Below are 23,528 nucleotides of genomic sequence, written 5' to 3' on the forward strand. Positions count from 1 at the left end.
AACACTTAAACTGATATCTGTATACAAGTAAAAGTTTGTAGTATCATCTATTGCACTCCAAGATTGACCCTTGATGAACACCATGGTTAAAGTGCATGAAACTAGAATATTGGTTATTGAAGTAAACAGTTTGAGATCTTTTAGATAAGTATGACTGAATAATTTTAACAGCAGAGACTGAGAAACGTACAGTTTTTAATTTCAGCAGCATAGTGTTGTGGCACATAGTGCCAAACACATTTGATAAATCAAAAAACTTTGTACTTACAATAAATTTTTCTTCTTTTACTTCAAGGCAGTTACATATGTAGCTCATAACAGCATCACATGTTGATAGATTTTTCCTAAACCCAAACTGGCTATTTGCAAGTAATTGACAAGAATCTAGAAAATTGAATATTTGTATACTCATTAGTTTCTCAATGACTTTGGATAAAAGTGGTACAAGAGAAACTGGCCTATAATTGCTAGGCAAATTATTGTCACCTTTTTTGTGGACTGGGATTACTTTTAATTTTTCAGGAAAACAACTTTCATCAAAGAAGTAGTTTATGATGTGACAGAGTACCTCTGCTATATTATGACTACTAAGTTTCAACATTGTAGAGCTGGTATTGTAAATATCCAGTGAATCACTTTTGCTAAGAGAAAGAATGACAGAGTATACATCTTCTACAGAAATGTGTTCAAAATAAAACACATTTTCCATGGCATTTTGGTTTTTATAGGCAACATCCAAATTGTAGCTAGGTTCATGTTTACTATCAGGTATCTTAGTAACTACACTATCTACACTGTTTACAAAATAATTATTAAAACTATCAGCCCTAATTTTGGATCTAGATACAAATACTTTGCTACCCAATGCTAGATTCTCATTAATGATTTTCCACATTTCTTTTGGTTTATTAATAGCTTGTGCAACCAATTTGCAATTATATTCTAATTTAGATTTCTTAATACCCATTCTGTATTGATATTTGCATTCTTTATATCTTACTTTGGCATGCAGACAAGATGAATTCTTTGCTAGGTAGTAGATATTGTTGCATTGATCTTTCAGTTTTCCTGTGAGTACCACTTATTTTTATTGATAGTCGATACCCTGCTCATTTTAACACATTTGTTCTTTAGTGGCAGGCTAATGTTAACTGCCCACATGAATAATTCAAGAAAGTTGTTGAACTAGCTTTCTGCTCCAGTGTTACCATACACACAACCAGTTAATTTCTCTGAGACATTTTAGAAAAACAGATATATTACAGTCACTAATTGTGCATCTGTGTTTACGTGAATAATAATTCCATGATGATCAGAAAGAAGAGTGTCAATCACATTTGCATCGTATTTTGAAGAATGAAAAGTTGTAACAATATTGTCTATACAAGTACCTATCTTTACCAGGTCTGGTGTTTACATTCTTCTGCATGATATTCATCCCATAGCTTTTAACTAAGCTATTTATTTCCAAGTTGTCAGAAGTACTGGAGTTGAAAGTAATATTAAAATCAGCTATTAGAATTACATTAACTTTCATTAAAAACAATGTATTTAATAAGATGTCCAACCTCTCAAAAAATTCTCTCTTATTTTCCAATACTGGGTTTCTGTAAATAGAGATAAAGGCTGTTCCATAAGTCACAATGTAACAAGCAGATATTTCAAAAGTTTCCTCCACAGACAAATTTGTTACACTAGGTAGTAGTCGAAGTCACGAATTATTGGCACACTTAAAATTTCTATTATTAATTACACAATCCTGTGCTGTTTACTATGTTTATTTCCAGATTCATTTATGAAATAATAATCGAAATTAATAATGTAATGGAAAATAGAAGAAATTTATTTATTAAGAAAAATTGTAAATCCTTTGAAATATTGTTCTTTCCGTAGACTGTGAGAGTCATAACCATGTCTCTGGTGTGATTGGACGTATTTTTGTATTTTTGTGTGAACAATGTAATTTCGGAATTGTTAATGTGGAAAATCAAAATACTGTATTATATACTAAAACGTGAGAAAATATATTTAATTAAAAAATGCTGCAACAACAATTTTCAGATTTATTTAGTTCAAATCAACCATGAGGACCTGATGTGACGTTAAAATCTCCAAGAATCATGCCCCTAGACAAGAAGAACTGGAATCAACTCAACATGACAAGATAAGTAAACTAGAAACTTCGTTGTAATCTTCGCTCCTTTCAAGTCTTCATAAAAGACTTGGCTTACTAATTCCTTGGACAGGACATTGTTTGCTCTGGACAATAGATGGAAGTAGGAAGGAGGGGGAGATTACAAGTGTGGGCGTCGTCCATGATTAATTGGCTAATAATGAAGATTTGTCTGTCACAGGAATGGTTTTATTCGTTGATTTTTAAAATTTATGTATGAATAAATTTTGGATCACATGGAGCAAAACTGTTACTGACCAACAAAGGATATTTATACCAACAGTGATGACGTATTACCAATAATGATGGACCACATCAAATAAAAGGGAGGAGGACTTTACAGGTACAGCCAGGGGAATCAGAAAGGAAAGATAAGTAAAAATTATTTGTGAAGTTCATTTGTTTGTGGACTCGTGCACTTGTTAACAAAATGAATAGGGATTAGGGACGAAAGCAAAAGTGAGGTAGAAATGAAAGCTGCAGGATCTGGTCTGGAATTGCTTGAGCTGATTGAAAGTCAGTAAAGAAACAGTAAAGACTGACGTTTTGCAGTTGATTTTGGCAAAACTAGAGGAAATGAAGACAATTAACAAGAGCAAATTTAGTGCAGTCAATAATCAGTTAACTGAAATAAGAACAGATAATGATGGAAAATTTACTTCAGTACAAAGACGATTAAATAACTTGAAAACTGAAAATAATAGCAAAATGTACAGGGCACAAGATCAGATAGGTGAACTTAGTAATCACGTTCCAGAGTTACAAAATGGAGTGTCAGAAGGGTTAAAAAGTGTGAATGAAAAAGTTGGCGTTTTAGAAAATAAATTTAATGTTTTGAAAAATGAGTTTGTAGCTGAGTCAGCAAAACAGTCAAAGTATATTGTTGATTTCAGAGTTGAATAGAAGACTGCAGCGGAAAAATGGAACAAAATATCGTCAGTTTAAACCAAAAAATCTTAAATATCGAAAACAACATGCAAACTAATGTAACAGATTTAGGTCAAAAAATTCAGGAATTCAGGAAATTTATGTAAATCAAACTGTGTGCAAACAATGATTTTGTGTGATCCAACACTCCTATCAGAAGTTTTCCATCAGACAGTTTACATCCAGTGGACTTTCTGCACCACTGCAGTGATAGTTTTGTGTCAGGCATGAATGGCAATGAATCAGAGAATTAAATTTATAGAAAGATTACTTGAAGGCGATGCTTTGTCATAGGTAAATTTAAATTTAAGTCAATGGGAAACATATCACAGTCTGTAGAAAAGTTTTTTTAAATAAATTTTGGTCGGAAGTAGAATTGGGCAGAATCAAAAGTGTATTTTTCAATGGTCCTAATTATAGGAATAGGGATGGCCCTTTGAAAGGTTTTGTATGAACCAGCTTAAAAAATTAACACATCTTGACAAACCATTCGATGGAATGACCTTGACTGATGCACTTAACCTTCACGCACTCGCTAGGGCAGTAAAGTGACCGCCTTTTTGCAATTTCGCGCCATATTTACTCCACAAAGGTAACGAGGTGGCGGGAGGGACATGTATTCTCTAGTTGTACCTTTTTTCCGACAGATGCTGCTCAAAGTTCGTCCAAGTCGCACCTCTCTGCCTCCCAGGACAAGTTCAAATAAATCCAAACACGTTCGGCAGTCAGTTTACCGCCTCGCGAGCGCTTACGGCACTTACAAACACGGTCAGTTTACCGCCTTGCAAGCGCTTACGGCACTTACAAAAATGGTCAGTTACAGCCTTGCGAGTGCTTACGAGATTTTGTTCTACTCATCTACTTCGGGATGTAAGTATTTCTTTTTGTAATTCCCCTATAATTCCTCAATTTTATAGACTCTTCCAATTCTCTAGTGAATGTGCATTACTTTCTACAAATTTTGTCATTCACAAATTTTGTTTTTCTTTCTACTTTAGCACTTCGTCATTCTAAGAAATTTCTGTTCGCAAAAGTAACAATTATTTTTATTTTTTAAAGGGAATGACGAAACCTTACGTCTGATGACATATATAGAATCTTGGCTGAATTGGAGAGAGAGGAAGCAGAGGGGAAAAACCATGAGGAATCCCTAGAAGTTGACGTTTCCGATTGCCCAGATAATGAACAAGAAGGGATTGAAGATGATATACATCAAAGTGAGTCGGAAATTGATTTGGAAAACGGGGGAGAAAATGACATAGATCAACAGGAGCTACCAACAAATGACATCAGATTCTATATAGGTAAGGATATGGAAACTATTTGGGCTAGTAGTGCCAATATTACCAGCAGAAAATCAAAGTCAAAAAATATAATCAAAACTCTACCAGGTCCTAGAGGACAAGCCAGACAATGTGAAACTCGACTGGAAAGTTTTCAGTCTATAATAACACCCAAAATGGTAGAAGGGGTCGTAAGGTACACGAATATTTATATTGAAAGCAAAAAATTGACACATCAAGCACTGGCAAAAGGAAGCAGTAACTCTGAAGTACGTGAAAGTGATTATAAGCCGACAACAACGGCTGAAATGCTAGCATTGTTTGGTGCTCTGTTTTTGATTGCGGTCAAAAGAGGAAACCGTGCAAATTTTTCTGAATATTTCAATAGCAATGGAACAGGTCTGACAATTTTGCGAGCCAATTTCAGCCTAAATAGATTTAGATTTTTGCTCCGAGCTATAAGTTTTGATGACCTAAATACGAGATTGGAACGTCAACCAATGGACAAACTTGCTCCTATACAAGAACTTTTGTCTTCTTTCATTGCTAACAACCAAAACTCGTTCAGTTTAGGGGAATTTGTCACTATTGATGAGGTGTTGCTTGCTTTTAGAGGACTATGTTCATTCATCCAGTACATGTCTCAAAAACCAGCCAAATACAGGCTAAAAATGTATGCATTGTGTGATGCATGCACTTTTTATACATGTAATTTAGAAGTGTACTGTAGAAAACAAGTGCCAGGCCCTAACGTACTCTCCAACAAATCATACGACTTGGTCGCTAGATTGGTTGAATGCATAGAAGGAACAAATAGAAATGTAACAACTGATAATTATTTTTCAAGTTACCCGTTGGCTGAATACCTCCTTAGCAAAGGCCTCACTTTTTTAGGTACAATGAGAAAAAATAAAAAAGAAATTCCCCCAGAATTTGTGACAGTAAATGGAAATGCAGTGGTAGGAGACTACATGTTTGGTACTGTAGTAGTGCTCTCCGCAATGCATGATACCGACATCATAGATGAAGATACCAAAAAACCTGTACAAATCACAGACTATAATTCAACCAAAGGTGGATTTGATACTGTAGATAGACCTCATGTGCTCCAGAATTTCAACATCAAGAAGAACACAAAGGTTGCCTGCATGTATACTTTTCGGCTTACTTGACTTAGCAGGAATAAATTCGTTACGCATTTTTCAATTCAACACAGGTAATATGAAAGAAAAAACGAGAAGACAATTCTTACATGCGTTATCTTTGGAACTGATGAGCTAAACCTGAAAGAAAGAGCTAAATTGAAGCATTTACCAAAAGATTTGTTAGTATTTTTGAAAAATTACAGAGAGAGTGACGTAGTTTATCCAGCTGTATCAGCCCCTACAAGGAGAGGAATATGTTATTTGTGTGACTCAAAAAAGAATATAAAAACAAAGCGAGAATGCGGTGAATGTGGAAGAAACGTCTGTCTACGACATTCAACCACGACAGTTACGTGCAATAATTGTTGTCAGCCTCAAAACGAAAATGAAATGGATACAGACTGATCAGCATTTTTCATCTGACAGAAATGTTTGTGACGTTTTCAATCAAAAATTCTTTTTTCAAAGCAAAATTAGCTTTTCTTGTGACGAGTTAAGACAGTGAATAATTCTAGTCTTAAGCATTACATTATATAGTCCCAAAACATTACAATTAAAAAATGTTCTTATATTTCATTTGGGTATTTGGCTTCCTTTTTGTATTCCATTGTATATTTTATTGTTAAATAAATAATTTTGATTACAAATGTGTTTGCAATATTGTGTGAGATATCCTATGTCGATATTTTATGGAAATATGACCTTTAAAAACGGAAAACCTCAAGAGATTGATGAAAACTCTCGGGCGGTCGGCCGACCGCCCGCGCGAGCACTCACGTGACTATTTCTAGCGCGAGCGCATGAAGGTTAAAAGGAGATTACCACAAACGTTGCAGTGCGATTTGGTACATGGACCTGACTGCTGTCTTAAACAGGCTGGATAGGGCAGTAGAAAGAAGTATTTACCAAAATAATAGGAATAATAGAAATCACAATGGGAGTAATCACAGAAAGAGTGATAATGATAACTTCCATCAGGATCAAAGTGTCAATAGAGAGAGATTTAATGAACAGCAGAAGGATAGAAATAATGGGAATAGCCATGGGCATTTTAATAGAAGAATCAGTCATAGAAGTAACCTACTCAGGAAACAGCAGTTTGCCTCAATGAAGGTCCACAGTTTTGGGGTGAGGAAACATAACAAACACAGTATCCCTAAGTTACACTTGCAATTAGACAGTAAAAACAGTGTTAATGATATGGCATATGTATCTGAAATTGAACAGTAGGAATATCAGATTTCTCATTTATGTTTGGATCAAAAGTTTTGGGATACCATGTTTAATTATGGTGATGTAAGTGCTAATCACGAAGCAGAATGTCAGAATTTTTGAGTACTAATGATTTCTTCTCTTGGGTGAGAAACAGTGTTGTTGATGTAAGTAAATCAGGTGATGACTGTATTGGATCTGAAGTAGATGGTATTTTTTATGTAGATGTGAATGAGAAATGTGAAGTAACTGAGGTAGGTAAGTCTGAGACTGGTGGCTTATTGCAACTAAATGACTTTAAAGGAGAGGGGACTTGTATTGTCAGTGATGTTGCTGATGAAGTAATTGTGGAGGAATATGATGATCATGAGTACCAGGTATTTATTGAGTTTAAGAATAATGAAGTTTCAGAGTTATTTGTAAGTGATATTGACAATACAGGTTAGGTAAGTGATGATGTAAGTGAAGGTCATGGAATACCAGTCTAGTCAAAACAGGTTTCCAGTAATGTCTCGCAGAGTAATGAACCAAACAGTAAAGGTGAGGTATCTGTGAGCCTAGAGAATAAAGGGGAAAACTTTTTGATGTTTGTTTGGGACCAGTTTGATGATAACTCAGATAAAGGTGCATTCTGGAATAAGTTGGCTGTGGTTAGTCAGAATTTGTATTCCAATTGGTGAAATGAAGTGAAAGAGGATCTAAGCAGGAAGTGTAATTTTCCAGTAATGTGTTTTGTATCCCTTCTACAACAAGTGATGTTAGTTTTGCCATGGAATTTATTCATTGTGTTCAATCTTTACCTAACAATATGAGTAATCAAAGTAATGTTATGATACCTGTAAAGTTGATAAAACCTTGTGAAAGTGTGGATGGAGCATTTTATGAAATTCAAAGTGATCTTTTGCATGAATTGTCCGACAACAGAGACAATGATTCAGATTTTGGGCATCCTTACATTAAAATTAACATTGATTAGTGGGAAGGCAACTGTCTGATTGATACAAGTAGCACAATTTGTGATGTATCTGAACAATTTAGAGGCAAGATCAAGTATAATAAGAATTTTGTGGAAATGCCCATTGTAGGTGTAAAGATAAGAGGAGCTACAGGTAAGCAAAGCAAATTGGTAAAATTTCAGGTACTTTTACCTTTTAGTGTAGAAGACAAGACTTTTGAACATGGATGATTAGTGATCCTTAATCTGGAAGAAAATATACACTGTATTTGCAGATTCATACGACTATATAATTCTGGTATGTAATAGATTTGTGCTTTAGATTTTGATACATATGTGCCATCTGACTTAATGGGTAGATCCTTTTACAATTTTGAAATGTAACAATGTCATTAAATATCTAGTGATAAATTTCTTATTTTATAATGCTATTAGTGTTAAATATTATTATTATTCTTGTTTACTCTCCAGAAAGTGATTTAATTTAATTGTCATGAACTCTTTTGGGTAAAGTAATGGGTGTTGTGGTAAATTGAGTGAAGACACATTTTATTCATCTGCTCTATAAATATTAGGAATAGTATCTTGAAATGTCATAAGCGCAAACACATATGTATGTTAAACACGTAAGTCTCACGTCAGTGCATCATCGACTATAGTCCATACCTCATTTTGTATGCATTTGTTGGATTCCACGTCACTGCAGTTCAAATTGTCTTGCTTGATTTCTTTTAATCTGCTAATTGCTAAGCATATGTCACTTTGAGATATCTTTAGTATATTTGTGTATATTACCTTACTAGTTCATTTCTGTGGTCAGAAGTAATGATCGAGGCACTCAACACACTAAGGACTGCATTTATTCACACACTGTCATGCCTGCACACCTAGTGCATACATAACCATTACAGCTGATGTGAGCGACATGTCAGTCAGTGCTCTCCTACAGCAACACATTCGTGGCACAACTCGGACCCATGGTTCTTTTTGAAGAAACACATGGCGTCCCAGCACAAGGGATCAACATTCCACCGTGAGATACTCATGATGATAACGTTGAAGGATGAACAGTCAAGATTTTCACAGAGCATAAGCTGCTTCCGATGCCACCCAAAACCCAACACAAGACCTTCCACTGAGGAGATTCAACTATAAGGTCCTCATGAGTCAATATGCTACAGACATTTGACACACGCAAGGAGCAGAAATGCAGTAGTGGATTATCATTCCAGGATAAACTCAAAGTCTTGGATGAGTTGGCCAAGTCTGCACCAGGATGCCAGTTCAGTCCTAAACATTGTGGCCCACCATCAGCCAGACTCCACTACTACTGTTTGTTGTGATTCGTTGACTGTCACTAAAGCGCACCCTGACTTTAAGGCTACTACATGCCTCATCGGAGAACATTTTGTTTTGCCCCATGTGCAGAAGGACTGCTGCATCTGTGCATAGGTTTGTATTCTCTACCAATATAGCAGGGTCAGATGCCACACATGACCACCGTTGGGCAGTTCTGACATCCCAAAGGGTTGCCTCTGTCACTTGCATCTCAATTTAATTGGTCCCATTTCCTTGTCCAAGGGATGTAAGTACATCCTGTCTCGTATCAATCACACTACCAGACGAGTCAAAACTGATCCCCTGGCCAACATAACAGCTGACTCAGCCACACATGCCTTTGTTTCCATGTGGATGAAGTGTTTTGGCCATCCCTCATCCTTACTATAGACCACGGACAACAGTTCGAATCCCTGCTGTTCTCCAAATTGTGTACATGGTATGGTGTAGACAGACACCATACAACTGCATATCACCCACAGAGTAATGGTCCCATTGAATGAAAGCATCAGACCATTAAAGCTGCCCTAACGTGTCATGGAGGTTCATGGTCAGAAGCTTTATCTTGGGTTCTGCTTAGTATTCACACAGCCCACAGAGATAATTTGAATGCCTCCCTGGATGAAATCCTCCATGGTGAGCTGCTTATATTACTGGCTGAGTTTGTTGAAGACACTGCTCTCCCTCCATGGAGGACTTACATGCATTAGTTGAGTGTGTTCATTCACATAATAGGAACATTCGCACACCTTCCCCACATGCTCACACACTTCCACGAGTGCTCATTTGTAACAATGTAGCTAATTGCGAGTTCATCATGTTCCATGGTGATAGTGCCTGGTGGGGACTCCAGCTGCCTTACTCAGGCCCCCCCACAAGGTCCTCAGTCACTCAACTAACAATTTAAACATTCTTCTCAATGGAGAATGCCAAACAGTCTCTCTTAATAGGGTGGAGCCTGCTTGGACCATGGACGATGAGCCCCCTTTTGACTATTGATATGTTCTGCTGGCACCAGTCCATGATAAAATGATTCCATGTGACATTGACTCTCCCATGAGGGTTAACCCTCCCAGTGTGTGCATCTACAGCACCCCACCGTTTGGCTTCCTTCCTGCAAATGAGGTTGTGAATTTTTGTGAGTGTCTTTTCACTTCTTCCTGCTATAATGCTACTGTGTTCATAGTTGATGTGTCTGACTTCAGGCCAGAGAACCTCTGTTCAGCTACAGGCCAGTATGCTCTTCATACTGGTTGCTCTTCCCCTACCACAGGAAAATCTGTCATCCTGCCATGTCAACCAGCTGCAGTCATTTCAGCCACCTTCTGACACCTACAAAGACAGTCTCATGGTTAAACTTGCTAACAATGACTGCCCGACCATCACTGTCTCACTGTAGGTTCCTACACAGGTTTGTGGACCCTCTATGGACAACCAATGTTTTGCATGGACTGATATTTGCGTCCACCAGCATGGTTCCAGGACTACATCATTGCCAATATCCATGCTCTGGACCACTGTAGATCTCCAAAAAAATCTTGCTGCTGTGCCTTCCTTTAGGACTGGCTATGACATGACTGGTCAGACAAACTTTCCATACAATATAACCAGCATCACCTCACTGCTGACTCCGCCTACACAGCCACATATCGATATCACTCCACACTACTGGGGTGGGGTGGGGGGGGGGAGGAAGAGTGGGGTCTGTGGCAGCTATCAACCATGAATTTACTGTTGGCAGCAAATATATCAACAATATCTCACAGATATGAGATGTTTGACAGTTTGGTTCTAGCCTGTTGTTGAGGTACATGTTTGTTCCATTGTGTCTGTTACATCTTCATAGTATATTATCTTCATACGAAAGTTGGGTTTTCTAGTCTACCATGATCAAGTGTAGTCACATTTACCCACAAGTTAATAGTCTTATCTTCTAACAAAAAGTAAAGCCTAGAACAAAGAGCTTTAGCTGTTGTGAGTGTTATTCATGGGGGAACAAATAAAAAAATTTTCTCCTCATTTTTTTCCATGTACCATTTTCTTATGGAATAACTGCAGGTGACAAAAGACAATTAGGACTATTTATGGCAAGGGTGGTGAATTGTGTTAAGTTAATAACCCATTATTTTGCACAACCTTGGTAATCTTATGTTGCAACCCAGAAGATATCTTCATAAAGTTCACATCGAATATCTAACAAAAAACAAAGAAATAACGTACAAAATCTGACACAAGTATTCTGAAGCAAGGCTTCCTTCATCTAGTATAAAGGAGGAAAGTGTTTGTACAAATCTGACTATCCAAAGAGGAAGTAGGAAGGTTCTGTAGGATGTCATATCAAGAGAGACAGAAGAACAGGATGAATCTGAAATCAGTACTTGAATTTGTGCTGGCTTTCATCTCTGACAGCACTAGCGAACATTGTATAGCAGGCACTGAACAAGGTGCACCTGTGACAAGAGAACATCAAGACACACACCCAAGGCAACGTGCATATAGGCTGCCACCAAAGACAGAGTTGTCAATCAGTCTGAGTATGTCGCAGGATTCAGACAGCATTGCATCTCAATACATCACACTGTGCTCCACTCTTCCACAGCAATAGTCGTTGCCTCATACCTTAGCTCGCTGTGAGGGAATGTTAGTCAGTGTATATAGCTGTTAGGTGGATATGGACAAGATTCAAGAATTGGTACAAGTTGATTGCTGTCAACCACAGAACTTCAGACTGGACATCACTGAAATTAAGTACCCAATTGGTTACTGTAATAAACTGTATTTGTGTTGTAGTGAGAGGAAACCAACAACCCACCTATCATACCACCCTCTACTCATCCAGCCAGGAACCAAAAAACATTACAGGAGTGCAAAGCCACAAGTGGTGATGAGTTTTGTTTGCTTTTCATGTGTTCTAGTTTGCTGCAGGGGAGCTGTCATTGCAGTGAGTCTATTTGGTAATTTGTTCTTGTTGTTGCATGTGTTACAGGACTGTAACTGCAGAACTAATCTATTTCTCTTTTCAGAGGTTTTGCACATTGGTTTTCATATTTTGCTCTAATTTGTTAGTGTTAGAATGGCTATTCTGCCCTCTCACCCGCAGAATGCTCCTGCTCAGGAACTAAATCAGCTTTTTCAGTTTCAGAACCAGCAAATCGCCACTTTGCTGTCTACTGTACAGCAACTGCTTGCCGCACAAGCTGCATCAGCTGCCCAACCAACCAATGAACTGATACAACCAAATAACATTCCACCGTTTCGCCACTTCGATGAAAAAGGAAAATGGCTCGAATATCTCACCCAATTCCAGGCCCACTGTCAAGTCCATCGAATTCTAGGTACTGTGAAATCTCATTATTTCTTCTCCACTGTGGGAACCCCTGTGTTTCCCTTAATTAAAAAACTCTTCCCTACGTCATCTCCCGACGCACTCTCCTATGATGATGTAGTAGGTGAATTGAGTCAGTATTATGATCATCAGATTCATGCCACTGCAGCCAGATTTCAGTTCTTTCACTTCAAGAAAAAGCTGCAACAGATGTTCCATCACTGGTATACCAACTCACAGAGTCTCACTAGGAAATGTAAATCCATGTGTGCTTGTGGCAACTTTTATAGTGACAAGACGATTCATGGTGTGATCACATACAATGTCCCTGATAGCAGAATTAGAGAACAGATTTTCAAGTACTCTGATCCTTCGCTCCATCAAGTGTTTAAAATATTAGAAAAGTTCGATTCTGTTGCCATAGCTGCCGATAAATTTGATCAAGACCTGATTTCTCGGGTCGGGTCACCTCTTGCCCGTGACCGCCTCACTCAGCCGCCATAACGAGCATGCCTACAGATGCACAGAGAGCCTAGTAAACAAGTAGCCAGGCCTGTAAAGCTAGTGAAGTCTTTCCCTCGTTGTTCGCTCAGCATATGCAGCAAGAATGCCCACCGTGCAACGCGACATGTTACTAACGTGGAAGGAAAGGCCATGTCCAGGCAGTTTGTTTGCAATGCCGAGAGAACGCCGAGAGAACTGACCACAGTGAAAGGTCTCTGTTGGATTCCTTTCATGTTAAGTTCTTAAATCGGTTGTCATTTACGGCATAATTTCCTCTTCTAAATTTACTGTGGCGTTTCTGACTATCTGGGAGGAGACTGAGTAGTGGAACGTGTTACTTTTACACATAAACAAGAACGATCTGTCACACTACTACACTTTAAAACACAGTTTATATGTAATTCATGTCACACAGTCTCATACGGAACCTACATCCGCTTTCTTTCATATACTGTGTTATGATAAGATACTGTCATCCCCCTTCCCTTCTCTGTGAAAGAATGAATGAGCATATGTATTTCTAGTTGCATGCTGGATGGTAGCAGACGAGCCTGTCTGCTAGAGAACAGTAGGACCAATGTCGGAAAAGGTAGCTACACTTTCTAAAAGCAAAGAGGTTTCTATCCTTAGTATGGTCCTGTCTGTCCCTTGTCATGTTGGTATAGGAAGCTGACTCTTTGGTCACTTCCGTTTGTATTTGTGAGCCACCCCTCAGGAAGGGACCACGGCAGTCGGTCCGTGGCGAGCGTCTGAAGTGGTAAGATCTCCGGCTAAGCGCGTGTCTGCTAAGTCCGTAGGACAATGGATTTCTTAAGTTCAGCCTAACTGAAAATTTAATCATCTTTATTTCAGGTTTAGCTCTAAAATATCTAATGTTATCTTAAATTGCAACGCAGTGTAATTCGAGTGTGAAGTTCAGAATATATTCTGGTAGTTGCTTTGTCACTACTTTGTGAGTAAAGTGGAACCACTTGTTGATCAGTAACTCTAACTAGCATCATCAATCTTCAATGCGAATGTGCGTGAGATTATAAAGTCTCGTCTTGACAATATTTTTCAATATAGCAACTTTTCTTTATGTTCAACCCACGTGGGGTGTACTTTGTGAGACCAGTACCACGTGCTTATACAATTGTTTGACCCATCAGGTTAATAGTAAGACGATAGTAACCAGTTCGAGGTTTTTCTTTAGTAAATTGCGTTTTGACGTAATTTATTTTAATTATCAAAATTATTGTGGAGTTACACTCTTTGTGTAAACCAAGTTGACCACGTGAAGCATGTGGTGAGAGCATCAAAGTAGCCCTCAGCTATTCTTTTCGGGAAGATTTCACAGAGAGTTAGTATGAATGTAGTATACCAGTGTGTGGTAATTACATGATGGACAGGATTGCGCTACGAACGTAACTTCTTTGGGTGAAAATTGAATCGGTTGGTTGTGGTTAATTTCCTCTTGCATGTGTTTCAACGTTTCTTTGTGTGTTATTTTATGAATGCAGTGTTGTATGTAGTCTCCCAATCTTGGCTCCCTATTTGATGTGTTCCGTAAGATTACAAACTCACATTTTTACAGTCCTAAATAAGGTACTAGCTTAGTTATGACTCAAGTTCAATATACTGAAATTTCAATGATCAATGTTAAAATAAATTTCCAAATAAAAACTGATTTATTTCTTTTCATTTAAATTCTCTTTTTATATATATATATATATATATATATATATATATATATATATATATATACCGCTTTCATAGCAAATTAAAGTAACAACATTACAACAGGTTCTAGCAGTTATCTAAATAAGGTTATGCCCTCATCTTGCCCCAGTGTAGTGTGACGCCATTCTAACAAACTACTTGTAACACTAAAAATTGCTGGCATTGTGTTGACCTTCAATTGGACAGAGGTGCTTCTGTAATTTTGCTTAATCATGCCATGTACAAACAGTTAGGCTCACCAGATCTGTCATAATCTAGCACGCACGTCACTGCATACAATGGACAGGAAATCCCAGTACAGTACAATTTGCCTGCCACTTACAAATCTCACACTAGGACAGTGAATTTTACTCTGTTGCAATCAAGAGACAGTGAAAATGTTTTTGGCTTAGACTCGTTTGACTTGTTTGGCCTTAGCATCCAAGGCAATGTATTTTCAGTGACTGCTTTTAATCCGAAAGACAGTGTAGCTAGTTTCCTTAAGGAATATCCTGACCTTTTTACTGATGGACTTGGAAAAGCTAATAATTCTGTTCTGCACATTACCCTGAAAGACAATGCACAGCCTTAGTTCCTCCGGGCTTGGCCCACTCCCATTACTTTACAAGACAAATAAGCCAGTGAATTAAAAGAATTGCAAGACAATGGTGTGAATGCTTCAATACATGCTAGTCAGTGGGAAAGTCAATTGGTTTTGATGCCCAAGCCTTCAGGTCGCATTCGAATTTGTGACTTCAAAACTACAGTCAGTCTACAGAAAATACTTGGAACTTATTCAGTGCCTTGCCCTGAGGAGCTTACGGACAGTCTTGGCGTAGGCCGTTACTTTTCTAAGATAGATTTTCGTGATGCTTATTTGCAAATGTCACTAGATGATGAATCACCGAAAGTGTTTGTAGTTAACACACACTTAAGCCTGTTCAAGTATTTGTGTTTGCCCTTCAGCAGTGCCTCTGCACCCACCATTTTTCAACATTACTTGGAACAGCTGACTGCTCATTTGCCGTTCCGTTCGAACTACCTTGATGATATTGTTGTCTCAGGTGTACGCCAGAGGATCACATTGCCAATTTCTGTACTCTTTTTAGAGGGTTGTCGGATTTAGGACTCTAGTGTCATCTCAAAAGTGTGAATTTTTTCAGACATAACTACAATACTTAGGTCACGTGCTAAACAGTCAGGGTGTGCACCCGCTCCAATCCCATTTGCTTGGAATCTATGATCTGTCTGTTTCTGGCAATATATCTGAACTACAGTCACTGCTAGGCAACCTGACATACTACATTTGTTTGGTTCCTCTTACGGAATCGGCACTGTAATTTCACAAAGAACTGGTGCACATGACAGACCTATTGCTTTTGCCTCAAAGTTGTTAACCCAAACTCAGTGCAGTTATTCACAAATTGAGAAAGAAGCACTCGCTATTGTGTATGGTGTGACAAAATTCCATCACTATCTGTTCGGTCACAAGTTCTATTTAATGACAGATCACAAGCCTTTGCAGTCCTTGTATCATTCGTCAAAGCCGGTTCCTATATTTACTGCTCTAAAATGGCAATGCTGTGCTTTGATTCTATCCCAGTATTAGTACAAAGGTATGTACAAAAATACAGCAAAGCATGGCAGTGCTGATGCTATTTCTTGCCTTCTGAGCAGCCCCAACTCTGAATTTGATTACTCTGACGCATCTTGTTGCCAGATCGACGCACAGGACTCTGAATTGCTGCACTCTTTTCCACTGAATTACGGAAAAATTTCACAGGCCATGGAAGTGGACCCTGATTCGAAGATTTTCTTGCATTACATTTGCATGTCTTGGCCTTGCTCATTGAACCATATTCAGAACTTAGAAGTGCACCAATACTTTGGTTGTCATTAGTACAATCTAACAGTGGCCAATCACATGTGCTCATTCCCACAATGTTGCAAAATGACGTGTTACAACTGCTTCACCAAGGACATTGGGGAATTGTTCCCTCCAAACAGATAGTGCCCCAGCACTGTACTTGGCAGGACATTGGCACTCATATTGAAGAGATGATGTCACACTGATGCGTGCTCTGAGGCACCTAGCTGGGGATCACGCAGCTCCCCCTGTTGGATGTTTGAGTCCTCCCTCGGGCATGAGTGTGTGTGTTGTCCTTAGCATAAGTTAGTTTAAGTTAGATTAAGTAGTGTGTAAGCCTAGGGACCAATGACCTCAGCAGTTTGGTCCCATAGGAACTTATCACAAAAAAAAGTAATGTCACAGTGTTGCGCCTGGGCAGACAATCAATCCACTCTGCCACCAACATTCTCAGCTTGGCCTAAGACTCAATAGCCATGGGAATGAGTGCAAAATGATTTTTCAGGATCGTTCTGCGTCACTTGTTGACATATGGTGGTAGACTATTTTAGCAAGTTACCATTTGCAGTGCTCATGGACTCTACCACATCGCTTAGCACCATTCAAGTGCTGTCCTCAATTTTTCCATTGAAGGATTGCCTGAAGTCATTGTTACAGATAATAGACCTCAGTTCAAGTCACAGGACTTTCAATAGTTTTGATAACAAAATGGCACTCATCATCTAACAAGTACTGTGTTTCACTCCCAGTCCAACAGAGAAGCAGCAAGCTTTGTACACACTTTTAAACAGTAGATGGCGATGTTCTCACCTTCCACACACAGAAACAGCCACTGCAACCCTTTCTTGTCTCTTATCGCTCCCACCCACATGACGGACCATCACTGCAGAACTTCTGCATGGCCTCCGCTATTGGACACTGCTTCACTTGCTCCACCTATTGCAGGATCCGGCGCTGCCTATGGTCCGCAAGTATCATTTTGCACTTTGTGATCTTATTACTTGCAGGGTTTTTGGCCAAGGTCAGCACTGAGTGCGAGGCAAGATCCAGAAACACATTGGTACATATATGTATCTAACTGCACGTCTCGATGGTTTGCAGTGCCATCACCAGAACGGTTTGCCCTGTGATTCTGCTGCTTTTCTTCCTCCAGATTCACAGCCACACTGAACCATGCGTACATCGCAGCCATCTGCTGGTACCACCACAGCATCCCAGGATGAACCAATAGACATCACACCCTCGCCTCCACCATTATCACTCTCCAACTCGATGGACCTGGACACACCACTGCCCTCGTCACTGCCCCTGCAGACACCCTCAGAATTGTATGTGTATCCTGAACAGAGTTTTTGGGAGGACATTCCTCTGCTCTCACAAGCCAGAGGGTGGGGTACAGCCAGGAACACACTGTCCTCCACAGCTACAGCTCCTGGCTCATCTCCACATCCAGCTTCCCCCCCCCCCCCCCCCCCTCTCTGTTGTTGTTCACACTTCCGGTATGCCACAATGGGGTGGAATTTGGGAGGGGGGGGGTGGGGGGAGGAACATACTTGCGTACGACTTTGCCAGCACACCACTTGGCACCAGGAACCATTGTATAGCAGGTGCTGCACTAGGTGCACCTATGGCAAGAGAAGACCAAGACACGCCCCCAGGCTATGCGCCAATAATGGCCCCTGGGCTCCATGCATATAGGCCACTGCTACCAACCGAGCTGTCAGTCAGCCTCAGCACCTCAGTATGTCACACCGGGACTCAGATCACATTGTATCTCAATACGTCACATTGTGCTCTAACCTTCCACAGTGACAGTCATTGCCTCACACCTTAGCTAGCTGTGAGGGAACATTAGTAATTGTATATACTCCTGAGATGGGCATGGGCAAAATTCAAGAACTAATACCTGTTGACTCCTGTCAACAACAGAACTTCGGTGGACATCATTGAAGTTAAGTACTCAATTGGTTCCTGTAATAAAGTGTATTTTAACCATGTGTGCATTTTGTGTGCCAGTGAGAGGAACCCAACCATCCACCTCATCATACCACACTCTCCTCATCCAGCCATGAACCACAAAACATTTCAGGAGGGCACAGGCACAACAGAATACATGGGGCCATCTAGACCAGGAATATTAATTAACTAAGATTTATTTATTTAATGATTTAAAAATCATCCAGTTCATGCTACAGCTTATATTGTACATTAATACACAGTTTTAAAATTAGTAGTGGATTGAGTGTATTTGTGAAATCACAGGGGAGGGAAACTAACAAAAATATCTGAGTACAGTTGATGAGATGTAAGACAGACATTGACAGAAAAAAGTGAATGAAGATACAAACAATGGAGAAGAAGAGCTTGCTTTAAAAAGGAAGAGACATTTTCAGAAACTACAACATATAAAAGAGAGACAGAATGGGAACACAAAAAAATCAGTAAATGTGAAGGAAGGGGAAGAGAAGATGATGAATAGGGAAGAGGGAGTGGGAAGAAGGTACATGACAGCAAGAGTGTATATGAGATTAAGTAAATTCAAAACAGAAATATATCTTCATAATCCATTGTTAATAAATTGTAATGTGGGGATAGTGATAGTTACATGCATTTCTGGCCAAAAAGCAGAGACATATCAGTCAGTGAGACAAAGACAGCAGTGCATTCTGACTCATGATATGATGTAGACCTGTTGATGATTGCATTTTTTGAATGAAGTATTTCACTATCAGCCATCACACTCTGTTATTGGGACATTCATTGTCACCTCTACCATAAAATGCATGATGCAAATTTTCATCTGAATCTTAATGCGCAGTAACAATGTGGGCATCTGTTATAGTAAATGCAGCATTAGCAGCTCTCTGGAACATCTCATCTGGGATTAATGTGAGTGAAGTGCAGCTCACTGGACTGTGATAAAACATGAGTTTACAATGGCTATGAGTGCAATGTTACTGACCAACAGAACTCTTAGTACTCTATGATGATGGCAGCAACAGACAACTTATTGCTGAACTTTGAATGGGAATTTAACCCAAATTCTCAGTACCGTGCACAAAACCACTAAGTAGAAATTATTTGAAACTGTAATATGGTTCACAAGTCAATTGCAATGTCTACGCTCTGTAATGTGACCAGACATATGACCACTTCACGCGTACCTACGCTATATTGTGACAACCTGGGAGCTGCGTTATCTCCTGTGCCTCAATTGCAGGAAGGTCTCTCATTGGTGATACAGGTTTGGCTGACTGAAACTGAGCCACATCAAAGCTGTTAGCTATCTCACAGACTCAACTCCCAATGTAAAATGACACCATTTTGACCAGAACAACCCTCTTTATGATTCACCACCTTGGAGTGTGTATTTAGTTCATAAAGTACTTCAGATGATGACAACCGATTCATCACTGTGGTTTGTCATCCAATATAATCACATAATCAGTGATGTCATATTTGCATAACCTACCCATAACAAGAATGATGCAGTCAGATCTGCACTATTACAGTGACTCTCAAAGACAACCAAGCAACAGCTAAAACGAACTATGCTGATAGAATGACATCTCAGCTTTTGTGATAACCCTGAGTTAAAATTGACCTCATGCCAGATGCTGCCCATTTTGACACTCTGGATTGCTATACTTCCAGCACAACTGCAACTGACAATGATATCAAATGAAGCTAAACCCCCGGGAAAAGGTTTGATGCCAGTGGTCAGAATGTTTTAAAACTTCTGCACCACCAGAAAAATCAATAATTCAACCATCACTGGGCACCCCACTGACTGACCTGGTGCTATCCTCCATGATTATGCATCAAGAAGATGTCACTACCCTCAATCAAAAGGAGCAATGAGCAGATCACAAGTCACATCAGTGCTACATGGCAAGATGGCCATTGGTACCATGGACATCAAAGTCATGGCTGTTCTGGCACAGTTTACAGTTTTGGTGCCATGACCTGTGACCACTGTGCACTGTGTATGTTCAAAAACTTCAGACACTGGCTGCTACAAGCCCATCACCTTGCATAATACCAGCAAGTTTCTGACTGTCACTATGGGTGACTCTAGCACATGCCCCCTTGACTTCACACCAGGGAGGCTGACTGTACATCTTCGATCATAATTCAAGAATGCACTTGATGGAACACCAGCACTACAGCTTCATGCATCTAATAAGTCAAACATCTTTTGTAAATTGAAGGTGGAGGTGGAAGAAAGGAAAGCAAATAGAAAGAACTATTGATATCAGCTGCACTGGGACTTCACACGTAGTCAGTGGGAATGAATGAAAATGTGTGCTTGACCAGGATTTGAACTCTGGATCTCCTGCTCACTAACCACATATGTTAACCACTGCACCACTTGAACACAGTCTTTGTTGCAAACTGCATGGATTATCTTGGCATGCCTCTTGACCGACCCAAGCTCCCAGCTATCCGCAGTCCCTGTCCGTGTCCTCCATGCTTGCTGCTTTGAGATTTCCATAGGAGGTCTGATGTAATTGTGCATCTGCACTGAAAGTGGTGGATTCACTGTTCATCAAGGTGAATCAATCATATGAATACATAATATGTATCACAGCTGCGGATTCAGTGTGATGTCTGTTCTTTTGAACATGTCCAAAAGAAAAGACACCATGCATTTATACAATTCATTGAATCACAGTACACAGACCTACCACATGCAGCTTATAATTGTCACCTTATCACCAACTCACATGGACCTTTTATGTCACAGAACCAGTAGTGGGAATTGACTTCCTACTCTCTCTCCCCTCTCTCTCTCTCTCTCTCTCTCTCTCTCTCTCTCTCTCTCTCTCTCTCTCTCTGGACACATAACATTCTTTGCTCCTGCACCAAGATATAGGTTGCCACATTCCAGTCACCCCCAAGGCTGTCATGGCCAAGTTCATGGGCTGTGCCTTTGTAAAAGGCTGCGTAGCCCATTTCAGCATGCCAGACATGGTAACTACAGACCAAGAGTGCCAATTTGAATCAACACTGTTCAGCACAATGTTAATCTATGTGGAATCAAACACAACTGCACTACAGCCCAGCACCCCAAAAATGAGTTGAATAGTGGCACGGGACCCTCAAAGCTGACTTTATGTGCCATGGCGGGCTGGGGACAGAAGCATTACCATGGGTAATGCTTAGTGTCTGAACCAATTTCAAAGAGGACCTGGAAGTGTCCCACACTGAGACACTATATGGTGAATTACTAGACTTCCTCACTTAGTTTGTTCTACCCATGTAAGACACTGAACAAATGGACCTATCTACACTGGTTCAGTGGGTAATGGACCATATTAGACATATCCAAATGCCACATCCTTCTCCACACTCTGTACCCAAGGTCTTCATACACAAAGTACATTTACATTACTAACATATCATGCCACTGGACAACATGGTCTGGCCGGCACTACTGCTGCCATACGTAGGACATTTTTTAAGTTCTTAAAGAGATGCACACATGCATTTGACATTCCGATTACTGACACATGAATGACCATTCTGATTAACTAATTGAAACCAGCATGGGTTCTCCAGGAGAATATTGTCACCAATGGTGGCAACAACTGGCTACTACCTAGTGTGTGGGTAGTAACTCATTGATAGTGACATTTGCTGTGCTGCCCACAATGGCAACACTGACATGGGATGTTACATGCATCCAATGACTTACTACATGTACACACTATTCTGTGACATTGACCATGTCACTATATCATCCTGCCTTTCAACAGATGGCATCCTCACTATCGCCTGCCTTATGCTCCTACCATCATTGCTGCTTGCACTCCCACCACAGGCTTGGGAGTTCCTACTGCAGAGGTGAACTCACTACTGTTGCTCTCTTCATCCCCAGCTGGACAGAGAAGTACTGGTACAGTCACATGAGATATCTTTCATACGACTTGCTGCCCGACCAGCACCAGTGCTTCACATGACATGACTATGAGAAATGTTACAGGCATGTCGCGCTTTGCAACCAGCCATGACACATCTTATCATGCACAGAGAGCAGAGGAATATCTGTGGCCCAGTCAAAGACAGCAGCATATTCTGAATCATGATATGCTGTAGACATGATAAATTGTTCTTTGTGAATAAAATATACCCACTGTCAACTATATAGACTCCAATATTGGGATGTTCCCTGTCACCCAAAGGAAATACTTCCGTAGTAGAGTTAGGAATACAACACATTGTTGGAGAGAAGTTTTGTATACAAGAAGTGTGAGTAATGATGTGAGAAAAATAAAATACAGAGAAGGTCTGGCTGAACATTAGTCACATATAGTGTAAACGAACAATGAAATTGAGATCAAATAGGAAACCCAGACATTTGAGCAAATTAAATCTTTGTCTGTTTGTGTAACAGTATAACAAAGTTAACTATGAATGGTGTCTTGTATTCCTCTGCACTAGGAATGTCTTTACAAATGACTAGACAAGTGACCTGCATAAAACTTCATCTTGATAGACCTTACACCAAATTTTTGTCAGGGTGAATTGCCATCTATTACTATTTCAGAAATATGAAAGAAGATTTTCTTCAGTTATGGTGGCCTTTATTCCTGCAGGATTTCCATTCATATTGACACTGTGTACCAAAAACAGAAAAATTACATTTTATTCTGAAACTTGTTGTTTAGTAATCTGCAACAGCCAGTGCTCACAAGTTTTGTTAAGTTTTTGAGGTTTAGTTAGTTTCTGTTAACCCCCGAGCAGGTGTGTCTAAGCATAAAGTGCGCCAACCACAAATAAAATTGTTTTGCACCATTCCACTGTTGTTTCACAGTTACAAGCCCATGCCTATTCATTCATTATTGCTTCAGCTAACAAAGTAATAAATTGTTTTGCCATATATCCATGTGAGCAGCAGTAATATAAAATAAACAGCAGGCAAGATGTGAAAAAATTTACATTGTGTGCACGAAAATGACACAGGTTGTGGGCTAGTCACACAATCCCACAATGAGGCAGTTGTCTACAAGATAATTAGTAATTGAATAAGTGGCCGGCTGGGATCTGATGCAGCTGCACTGTTTAAAACTTCCAGTAGTCATTACTGTGGGGTATCAC

The 23,528-nt window shown here is 39.6% G+C and overlaps 1 protein-coding gene across 1 annotated transcript in view; it reads right to left on the reverse strand.

Annotated features, from left to right (window-relative positions):
- LOC124776360 (sterol O-acyltransferase 2-like) overlaps window positions 1–23,528 on the reverse strand; it is a 278,540-nt gene that overhangs the window by 87,929 nt on the left and 167,083 nt on the right. The gene's annotated exons all lie outside the window — the stretch shown is intronic.

The sequence above is a fragment of the Schistocerca piceifrons genome, chromosome 2, assembly GCF_021461385.2.
Source record: "Schistocerca piceifrons isolate TAMUIC-IGC-003096 chromosome 2, iqSchPice1.1, whole genome shotgun sequence".
In the NCBI taxonomy this organism is placed as follows: domain Eukaryota; kingdom Metazoa; phylum Arthropoda; class Insecta; order Orthoptera; family Acrididae; genus Schistocerca; species Schistocerca piceifrons.